We start from the raw sequence: 9134 nt of genomic DNA, 5'->3' as shown, positions 1-9134 counted from the left end.
ACTCGTAAAAAATCCAGTGTCCCACAGTCGAAGCAAGCACATCAATATTAAATATCATTTTCTTCTAGAACAGGTGAATGATAAAATCGTGGAATTGGTGCACTGCAGGACAGAAGAAAATTTAGCGGATATATTTACAAAGCCATTGAAGCCAAATATGTTTGGAAAAATGAAGCAGAAGCTCGGAATGCAAAATCGAGTTTGAGGGGGAGTGTTAGAATGTCAAACTCTTCCAGATGCATAGTTAATGAATAAAACAAAAGAATAAATGTAGTGCAAATCTTCATCCAGGAAAAATGTAGGCAGCTCGGTGCAATAATTTGTTATGCATGCATGGTCAACTATTCACATAAGAAATACACAGAAGTCTTCCTAAGAATCAGGGAGTTGTATGGCGTTGGTATGCAACAGCTGTTAAAATGAAAGGCTGGGTTTTATCATTGAGCTACTAGTTGGAAGAGTCAAGTTTGAATGCTAGATATAAGGTAGGCTGCATGTTTTCTAGTTAAAATAATATGTAAGCAATGACATAAGAAGTTTGTACACTATAAATAGACATACCCAGGAATATAGCATTACGACAAAAATTTGAAAACATCAGGGGGAAAAAAAAGAGTCATAACTCTTGAAAGAAAGAAACAAGGCCGTAGCCTTAGTGTTGTAAACAAAACAAAAGCTGTAGTTTTTATTTATATATAAAAAGTGTGCTTTATCTGTTTTAAAAAAAAATAATTATACATACATAGCAGCAGGTGTTTTAAATATTAGAGTTAGCCCATTCACGTTTCTAACAGACATTGCTTCCGACAAGGAACAAGTTTTAGCATCACTACAGGTGGAGCCACAGTCGGACTCTGGAAACTGGGTATCCAGTATTTTTCTAATTTTACGACAACATCTACCATTTTTATGGGGTTTTATCTGCTTTTGCACCTCTGCTTAACCATGTCTAACACAGTTCAAGGGCTTAGATTTGTTGGGTTGGACTTGCCAGATTCTGTTGGGGAAGTTATTGCATGTTTTATATTAGTTCTTCAAGGTCAATAGGTGCTGGCACTTGTATCACGTTTTATGCATGCCAGGGTTAAGAGAGGTATTTATCTAAAGTATGTATGTTCTTCAAGTCAATTTTGCAATTAATTTGAAGTAAAATGTTTACTCTCCTGCTAAGAACCAGGTGATTTAGTAAGTACAGTCTCGTATATATTTAACTGTGGTATGATACTGATAATTTGAGTTTGGTACTGCCAACATGCTATACATATCTAGATTTTGCGTTTCTAACCTAAATTAAATCAAGAGATACATATTTTTGTACTTTCTACGTTCTTATTGATTCCTACTACTTCTCATCCAATCCAACTAGATAATATTTGTTTGTATTTAGCCATACAATTTATTGTGTTATTGCATCAATCTTTTTCTGTTAACTTATCTCATCATTTCATAATTAAAAACATAGGCAGTGACCATAGAGTTAAAGCACAGGGGGAAGGGTGGTTACTAACCGTTGCCTTGCTTGAAGGGAACAACTTGGCCACTGTTGAGTCAACTGGGTTCTCTGATGTTTATGTAGTGTTTAGCGGCAATGGTAGGACTAAAACCAGCTCAATCAAGTTCCAGAAATCTGATCCTCTGTGGAACGGTATGTTTCTGGTTTCTGTATTCAACAATTGGCATGTTACTCTGGTGTTACTTGGAATTGCTACAGGGGAAAAGAAAATGTCTCAAGCATGGAACTTAATATCCTATTCCTTGACTAGTTTAACATTATTAGCCTTGTTATCTGATTAAAATTCTGGCGTGAACTTTTCAGAAATATTTGAATTTGATGCAATGGATGAACCCCCACATCAAAACCCGAACTTTACTACTAGCGTTAAATTCCGATCTAAAAACCAGCAAATGGCTAATAAACCATACTCTATGCAACAATATAACTTCACTGCTAGACAATTATAATTAGCACAATTACATGTACATATATACACATAGAGATGGAGAAATGTGGCATATTAAAACCCTTATTCAATTTGCTTCAACAACTATTCCGATCTAATAAGAGCAAATTTCTACTCTTAGCAAACTCTCCTCAATAACAACAATTAAATTTGAAATACAGATCAATTCTATTTAGGACTCATACTTTGATATTAAACTTGTGACTAAAAATCAGCACCACGGCATTTATATTAAACTTGCTATTTCATAGATTGCTTTATCTTATAGGAGTAACATTTATTATGCTCCCATCATCGATTACCCCGTCAAAAAACTTGAAATTATTGATACTACCACACTTTCCACTTCTACCTGTTAGTCATATAAAAGCAAAGCAAGCTACCTGTTCTAATACAATACAACACACTTTCCACTTCATCGATCTAGTTGTTATTTTGTCGTCATTGATACTACCACACTTTCCACTTATATCAAAAACACTTAAATACCATTATTTCATAAAGTTAAAAATCCAGAAATCACAAAAACAAAAAATATTTTTTGTGTGTGTAAAATACCATTGTCATGGATCTAAAATCTTGAGATCTCAAGTCAAAATTAGAATCCATTTCTTCATCTTCTTGAGGCCTTCCTTATTTTCTCAACTTCTCAACTCCCATCAACAAACTCCTCAACTTCCCAGGAGACAATCCCCCTCCTCCACTTCCCTGAAAATCAATTGAAGAGGACCTGAAACGAAAGAGAGAGAACATAATAAGTCGAGTTTAAGTAGAGAAACTTTGATTTGAACCCTAATTGAAATCTAGAACCCAAATTTGAAGAAACCTTAATTAAAGCTTTCAAATTTGACACACAACCGTGTCCAGAGAAGCTGAAATCAATTAATTTGAAGACTCCAAAACTAGATCTGTACTTAAAGTAACGAGAGGGAGAGAATAAGAGTTAGGAGAGAGAGAGGAAGAGAGAGGGAGTTGGAAGAGGGAGAGAGACAAAGAGGGGTTAATCAAAAACAGGATTTTGTGAAAAAATGAATAGGCGGCCCGTCAAAAAAATTATATAAATATATTAAACAAAATATCTTAAATAATATTTAAATAGCTAACTCATTTATCTATAAGATTTTATTTATTTAAAAATGTATTTATCACTTTTAGATTATTTATTTATTTAGGACTCAAAGTAATACTTAAATTTTTCTTTTACATTAAAATTACAACATATTATTAATTTAGTAAAACAAAATATTACTTAAAAAAATAAAATATTGACATCTATATGATTAGATACTCAAAAAACAACAGATGTATATATTTCGATGATTCGACTAAAACTACTTACTAGTGTCAAGTTCTCTATCAATATTTTGGTTTTTAAAAATATTTATAAATGATCCAACCGTACGGATGTCAAGAACTGTGTATATTGGTGATATGACAAAATTTTCAGAAAAAAATTAATTTATTTGATTTGCTATTTTAACAGTCAACCAATGATTTAACTAATGCTACTTATCCGTGTTTGATGTTTCAATTTTCTAAAAAATATTTATGACTGATCCAACCGTACGTATGTAAATAGATATATATTAGTTATATAACCAAAATTTCATAACAAAATAAGTATATTTGGTTTGCCATTTTAACAGTTAAGCATGAGTTTGACTAGTACAGCTAACTAGTGTTTAATCCTGAATTTGTGTTTCGATTATTTTAAAAATATTTTTGAACAATCCAACCGTATAGATGTAAATATATATATATATATATATATATATTAGTGATATAACTAAAATTTCATATCAAACTAATTTTATTTGGTTTGTCATTTTAACACTCAAGCATGAATTTGACTAGTACAACTAACTAATGTTTAGTTCTGAATTGGTGTTTCAATTATTTAAAAAATATTTTTTTAACGATCCAACCGTATGGATGTCAATATATTTATATATTAGTGATATAACCAAAATTTCATATCAAAATAATTTTATTTGGTTTGACATTTTAACAGTCAATCATCAGTTTGACTAGTACAGCTAACTAGTGTCGAATCTTGAATTAGTGTTTCTATTATTTTAAAAAAATATTTTTCAACGATCGAACCATATGGATGTCAATAGATATATATATTAGTGATATAACCAAAATTTCATATCAAAATAATTTTATTTGGTTTGACATTTTAACAGTCAAACATCAGTTTGACTAGTACACCTAACTAGTGTTGAATCTTGAATTAGTGTTTCGATTTTTTTAAAAATATTTTTCAACGATCCAACCGTATGGATGTCAATAGATATATATATTAGTGATATAACCAAAATTTAATATCATAATAATTTTATTTGATTTGACATTTTAACAGTCAAGCAACAGTTTGACTAGTTAAACTAACTAGTGTTGAATCGTGAATTAGTGTTTCGATTATTTTAAAAATATTTTTCAACGATCCAACCGTATGGATGTCAATAGATATATATGTTAGTGATATAACCAAAATTTTATATCATAATAATTTTATTTGGTTTGACATTTTAACAGTAAACCATCAGTTTGACTATTACAGCTAACTACTGTTGAATCCTTAATTAGTGTTTCGATTATTTTAAAAATATTTTTCAACGATCCAACTATATGGATGTCAAAAGATATATATATTAGTGATATAACAAAAAATTTATATCATAATAATTATATTTGGTTTGACATTTTAACAGTCATGCATGAATGTGACTTATACAACTAATTGGTGTTTAGTCCTGAATTTGTATATCGATTATTTTAAAAATATTTTTCAATGATCCAACCGTATGGATGTCAATATATATATATATATATATTAATGATATAACCAAAATGTCATATCAAAATAATTTTATTTGGTTTGACATTTTAACAGTCAAGCAACAGTTTGACTAGTACAGCTAACTAGTGTTGAATCCTAAATTAGTGTTCAATTATTTTAAAAATATTTTTCAACGGTACAACCGTACGGATGTCAATAGATATATATTATTGATATAACCAAAATTTCATATCATAATAATTTTATTTGATTTGACATTTTAACAGTCAAGCATCAGTTTGACTAGTAAAGCTAACTAGTATTTAATCTTGAATTAGTGTTTCGATTATTTTAAAATTATTTGTCAACGATCCAACCGTATGGATGTCAATAGATATATATATTAGTCATGTAACCAAAATTTCATATCAAAATAGTTTTATTTGGTTTGCCATTTTAATAGTCAAACGTCAGTTTGACTAGTACAACTAACTACTGTTTAATCCTAAATTGGTGTTTCGATTATTTTACTAATATTTTTCAACGATCCAACCGTATGGATGTAAATAGATATATATTAGTTATATAACCAAAATTTCATATCAAAATAAATTTATTTGGTTTGTCATTTTAACAATCAAGTATTAGTTCTACTAGTACAATTAACTAGTGTTTAGTTCTGAATTTGAGTTTCGATTATTTTAAAAATATTTTTCATCGATCCAGCCGTATGGATGAAAAAAAAAATATATATATATATATATATATATTAGTGATATAATCAATGTTTCATATTAAATTATTTTATCAAAATATTTAATTTTTTCTGAAATTCTTGAAATGTCACCCAAACAAATAAATGTTGGAATTAATATGGTTGGATCATGAAATAATCTTTTTTAAAAATTGAAATTATCAAAAATCATGTGCTAGTTTACGATGGAATCTGTCATAAATTATTATCTGCAAAAAAATTGAGAAAAGTCAAATTTACCGGCAAAATTTTGGGGAAAAAGTTAAATTTCCCTGTTTGATAACTTACGACGAATTTTAATTTCCTTCGTAAATTGGATGTTCCAATATTTTCCGTCACAAATATTTCGTCGTAAATTGAGATGAAATATTTTTTAATTTAATTTCAAGTTAAAGTTTTAATAAAAATATTTAACTTACGACGAAATGTTCACATCGTCGTAAGTTCAAATTATTTTTATTTTCCCGCCAAATTTTTTTTGAGAAAAATTTAAATTTCCCACTTTGATAACTTACGACGAATTTTAATTTCCGTCGTAAATTTGACGATCTGATTTTTTTCGTCGCAAATATTTCTTTGTAAATTTAGATAAAATATTTTTTTTATTCAATTTCAATTTAAAATTTTAATAAAAATAATTAACTTACGACGAAATGTTTAAATCGTCGCAATTTCAAATTATTTTTATTTTTATTTAATCGTGTCGTGCATAATTTTATTAATAAAATACTAAACTTACGACGGTTTTGGGTTTCGTCGTAAATAATTACAACGCTTTACATTTTTCCGTCGTAAATTGGGCGCGCATTTTTTTCCGTCGTAAGTTGGCCGTCGTAATTGGCCTATTTTGTTATAGTGTAAGCACCATCTGGGGCAATTAAAGTGAATGATCATTTTTCATCATAAATGTACGTTAACCATTTTATATACTGCAATTGTTTATCATCTTGGCTGATGTAGTATTTTTATAATTTTTTATTTATCCTTATATTTTGGGATATATACAAAAATAACTTCAAATAATTTGTGGCCCAAATTTTAATTTAAAACAATCAAAATTTTTAAGATATATTATAATGTTTGATAAATTTTCTCTTTTTATTTTATTTTGTTCTAAAAGTATAATAACTTGTAAGTTATAATTTACCAAACATATTATCAACTTTTATTATCAACTTGTATGAAAAAATTATGCAAAAATCTAGATAACTTATAAGTTACAATATATATATATGACTTGTATACAACATTTTAATATTATGTTATAAGTTACAATTATTTGAGCTAAATAATTTCAATACATCAACCAATAGTATTGTAACATTAGCATTTTTTCGGAATGTTAGTTGGAGCCAAAGATACAATTTCAAAAAAAAAATCTATAAAATCTCATTCCAAAGACTAATACAATCTCATTTACGACTTAAAACACATAAGAGGCAGTACAGATAATGAAAAATATCTGTTAAATATCAAAGTGTTCACTCAACTGAATGTAATATTTCACTTATATTAAAAAAGTAATTATTAATATTAAAAAAGATACCTCAAAATATGTGCACGAGAATAAAAAATTATTTTTTGGAATTCTAAATATTTTTTTAAAATTCTATCACAACAAAACGAAAAGTTAAATATTCATAGTACTTTAGATGACATAGAGAGATTTTTAAAAATTTATATACTAATAATTTTTATTTAAATAAAGAAAATTTCTACAAAATTAAAAATAAATAATAGATAATTTTTTAAAATTCTTACTATATTAACTAAAATAATAGAATTCATACATTTTCATTTGATTGTAATAGAATTCGAGAAAAATATATAGAATTCCATAAAATAATTTTTAATTCTCGAACACATATCTGAGATATATGTTTCATATTTATTATGATTTAACTGATTCAAATGATGCCCAATTAAGTTTGATAATTAAATTAATATATGGTATTAACTTGATTGACCACTTTGATATTTAACCCTAAAAAATATTGCAGTTAAACCTCGACGAAGTAATAATCAATAAATTAATAACCTCGCTAAAATAATATTTTTCTCGAGTGCAACATATTGGACAACAGTGTATTTTTTGCTCCACATAAAATAATAAACTTAATAAATTAATATTTTTTCTTGATTTCAACCTTATTACTTTAAAAAGGTTTTAACTGTACAGGCAATGACCAAAAAAAATTCAAATAAATTGTTCAAAATTTCAACAATTCCACCGAGAGCCTGAAATATTAAAGAGGGAGTTAAAAAGTCCAGCAAGTAAACAAACAGAGCAGACTAGGGAGTCAAGTCCAATAACTTAAATAAAATGTAGAAAATAACAATTTTCAGAAATTCATAAAGTTCAAAAAGATACTCCTTCTGTCCCTCCCATTTGTTTACACTTTCGTTTTTTGGATGTCCCTTCCAATTGTTTACATTTCAAAACTTTCCAAAAAAGATAAGGTTTTTATAATTTTTAAAATACCTACATCCACTACTTCTCTCCACTATACCAACTTTATACATATAATATTAATCGGGCCCACTACTTTACTCACTTTTTTAACTTTCCTCCACTATTTTATTATTTTTCTTAAACTCCGCGTTCCATAAATATTTGAGAGAGACGGAGGGAGTAATTTTTAAACCACCCCTCTAAACTAAGTACACAATAAATCGGTGACATGATCCAGAAACTCAATAGTCACTATAAAGTATAAACTGGTGACATTTTCCACAAGTTAGTACTACGTCCATTAGTAAGACATCAGAAATTGAGAATCGGGATGCAGTAGAGAGGTGTCATAATTAGTTCTGGATTTATGCATCGATACTAAAGCGGTTCAGAACATGGATTCAAAGTTTTGATTTTCTTACTTAATTTGAAAATCATAATTTTTCAAAATAATTGTACTTGACAAAAAATTCAATCAATAAAGTAGAGCCGAGGCGTAATTATTTAAATTTCAAATTTTGAAACATATAATTATAATTTCAAAATTATCAGAAAGTTTGGATAAAAAACTTACCTCCATATATTGAAACATAAAGAAACAATCAAGTAATCCAGTAACAAAATAAAACATCTGGCCGTTGGATCCGTGTACTATCAATTTAATAAGGACCGTTATTTTAAATAAATTAATCATAGCCATTGAATCTAAACTAAATAAATATTTTATAATCAACTATAAGTAGGTATTGTAAATTTATTAAAATATCAAATATTTTCAAAGATTTAAACCAAAAAGAAGTAAGACGTCCTAACTGAATAGAATAATAATGTAAAATTTGTAATTACTATTTTTCTTCAAATTCTAGGTAACATTTGTTGGACTGAATTTTTGAACAATCATTGAATTAAACATTATTTCATGAGTTTGCATGACTACAAGAAAACAGGACAAAACCGATCGTCAAAAACGGTTGGTTAAGAGGCAATATGTTCGGTTAAAATAGTCATAACCGACCACATGGCATGGTCGGTTTTAGCGTGATCGGTTATGACTTTTGGTCGGGTTATGTTTGGTCGGTTAAGTGCCTCGGCATTTTATTAAAATGTGGGGTTACTCTGTACACGTGTGCACACGTGTTGCCACGTCACTTAGTCATAACCAATCGTTGGTGGTCGGTTATG

The 9134-nt window shown here is 28.2% G+C and overlaps 1 long non-coding RNA gene across 2 annotated transcripts; it reads right to left on the bottom strand.

The window, feature by feature from the left end:
• Window positions 1-1489: 1489 nt before the first annotated feature.
• LOC141665673 (uncharacterized) lies at window positions 1490-2917 on the bottom strand. 2 transcript variants are annotated; one of them, XR_012552106.1, is made up of 3 exons: window positions 2788-2917; window positions 2520-2669; window positions 1490-1660 (listed from the first exon to the last, which is right to left on the bottom strand). It is a non-coding gene; the product is annotated as an uncharacterized LOC141665673 (long non-coding RNA). The 2 variants fall into 2 exon arrangements; XR_012552105.1 differs by having other exon boundaries at window positions 2520-2691; window positions 2788-2916.
• Window positions 2918-9134: the final 6217 nt, after the last annotated feature.

The sequence above is a fragment of the Apium graveolens genome, chromosome 1 (assembly GCF_009905375.1).
Source record: "Apium graveolens cultivar Ventura chromosome 1, ASM990537v1, whole genome shotgun sequence".
Classification (NCBI taxonomy): Eukaryota; Viridiplantae; Streptophyta; class Magnoliopsida; order Apiales; family Apiaceae; genus Apium; species Apium graveolens.
The sequence above is the reverse complement of the archived record's forward strand: the minus strand, read 5'-3'. Positions and strand labels throughout refer to the sequence as shown.